This window comes from Chinchilla lanigera, unplaced genomic scaffold (assembly GCF_000276665.1).
Source record: "Chinchilla lanigera isolate Chin_1 unplaced genomic scaffold, ChiLan1.0 scaffold00010, whole genome shotgun sequence".
Taxonomy (NCBI): Eukaryota; Metazoa; Chordata; class Mammalia; order Rodentia; family Chinchillidae; genus Chinchilla; species Chinchilla lanigera.
Genome location: NW_004955411.1, coordinates 27,095,765 through 27,098,000, shown reverse-complemented (window position 1 = coordinate 27,098,000; position 2,236 = coordinate 27,095,765). Strand labels below are relative to the sequence as shown.

Genomic DNA, 2,236 nt, shown 5'->3' with positions numbered 1-2,236 from the left:
GAGCCGGCGGAGTGCTTGGCTCCCGGACCCAGCGCGTCTGCGGGCGCCGAGCAGCGCGAGTGACGGCGGCGGCGGGGACGAGACCGCGGAGCGTGCGGGGACGGACACGCCTCCCGCCCGGGGCTCCTCGCCGCCCGCTTTAAAGGGGCCGCGCGCCTTTCTCGCGGCGGTGCTGGCTCGGGGCTGCGGGGACCACCCGGGCGCCCGCCCGCCTCTGTACTGCAAGAACTGGAGCGAGAGCCCTTTGGGCGCGGCCAGATTCGGCTGCGAGGAGGCCCCGGCTGGAGGCTTCACCCTGTGCTGCAAGCCCGCCTCGTGGAAAGGCGAGGGTGGGGTGGGGGACTGGGACCGAGCCGCTCCGCCAGAGAGCGATGCAAAAAGCCTGAGGAATTTGCCTTGGCGGAGCGGACGACAAGCAGCCTGAGCTGCCCGGCCTCGTTCGGGTCTGGGTGGTGGCTTTTCTACCTCTCCGAAACCATAGCAACGAAACTTCTCCGCTGCCAGGATTTGGAGAGCAGCTGGTAGTCTCCAAAGTGGCCCTGTTAGTTCCACTACCGCATTTTCCTTTGAGGTTTGCGGGAAATATCTTGATCTTTGCTTCCATCCACCCCCGCTTCCCCCAACACAACAGATGCGTTTCTGCCTGGCTTCCAGGGCTCCCACCGGCGCCGGAGTCAAAGCACCTCGCTCCCTGCCTCCCGTGTTCACGAGCACAAGTGCATGGACATGGACTTTTCCCGAGTGTCAGAAGGTTGGCGGGCCATCTCTGCACATTTGTGGGGTCTCAGTACAGGACGCCCCCTCTCCCCTCTAGGGCCATGACTTCACAGCCCAAGCACACTGCAGGGGGAAAGAAGTTAGATTTGAGACCCGGGAGGCTCCAGACCCGAGGTGGCAGGCTCAAAGGATGGGGAGAGAAGCCACTGGAGTACTTCGGGTCGGGTGGACTGAGTTCTCTAAGTTACCTGAAGGACCTTTTTAAAGGTCAGATGTGGGGAGGGGGTGCCTGGCTCCCTGGGTCGTCTCGCAGCGAGGCTCCCAGGGAGGGGCCGCGGCAGCCAGCACACCAGGTTCCCCCCAGCTCTCCGTGGAAGCGATTAGCGTCCGCAAACAATCCCGGATTCAGCTCCTCTGGGTCAGAAAAGTCAACATCTATTTAATACTGCCGCTATTTTATCCTCAGCTCTGCAATATTAACTAGAGCTCAGACTTAACTGTTTTCCCCAGAGTAAACTGGAGAGCTGTGATTCGCGAGGAGGTTTAAGTGGAGCTGAGGGCAGGCCCTGAGCGCTGGACTCCGAGACAGTTTTGAAACCGGCGCTAGAAGGATGGAGCCAGGTGGGATTCTGAGGCATTGTGCAGCCTCGCAGCCCTCCGGACCCAGGCTGCGCTCCAGTCTCTATTGCTGAAGGCCCACACGCAGACAGGCTCTGATTCTCTAGGGAACGCTGGGGTGGGAATCAGCGTGGTCCTTTAGCTACCTCGTCTCCCTCCTCGTCTTCCTCCCCCCCTGAGAGTTAAGCCCTCAAGGGACTCTGCTGCAGCAGTGTCCCCTTCACAATCTGGGGCTAGTTTCTGAGTCAGTCCATCCCTAAATCATACGGAAACTCAGTCCTACCCGAAGCACCGATCTCTACACTCAAGAGTCACCACGCAGGGCTCTAGGCGCCAGCCCCATTTGCCTTCTGCTTCGGCTTGGAGGGGGAAGACCCAGGACTTACGTTAAAGAGAGATAAGTTAGAGGCAATGGAGTGTCCGTTAGTCATTTAAAGATCCCGGGGGTGGTTGGGAGGTTCCCGTAATTAAGTCAACAGCAGGCTTGTTGTGCCGAGTAAATAAATAGTCAATGACTCCATTGTGAATCCTGGAGCGGGCAGCACAGACGCGTGACCGGCTCCAGGCGCCTGGGATCCAGCTGCTGTGACCTGCAGGCTAATGGGCCCTCCAAGCTCAGCCGAGTGGGGGCCAGGCTCAGGGAAAAAAATACCCTATTCAGTCCCATTCCCCCAAGGGAGTAATGAAGACAATTTGTCTACTAGCCAAAGACCCTTTCTTTGTCACCATGACCCGCCTCCTTCGGGGAAGGAGGAGCTAGAGACCTGACACAGTAGATTCCAGTGGAAATTCCTGGGTGGAGGCATCCACCGCTGTTTCTTGAGGATTCTGAGAGTCTAGAAGATGGAATATGTTTAATTTTATTGAGGATGTTTATCGCGGGGTCTGGCACGAAGTAGGT

General features: G+C 58.6%; 1 protein-coding gene across 1 annotated transcript in view; it reads right to left on the bottom strand.

The window, feature by feature from the left end:
* The window catches only part of Grik2 (glutamate receptor, ionotropic, kainate 2), a 663,290-nt gene extending 661,503 nt beyond the window's left edge, over positions 1-1,787 (bottom strand). Inside the window, exon 1 of the mRNA XM_005377815.1 lies at positions 1,722-1,787. The gene's annotated coding sequence lies outside the window, so the exon portion shown is untranslated. The remainder of the gene's footprint in view (positions 1-1,721) is intronic.
* Positions 1,788-2,236: the final 449 nt, after the last annotated feature.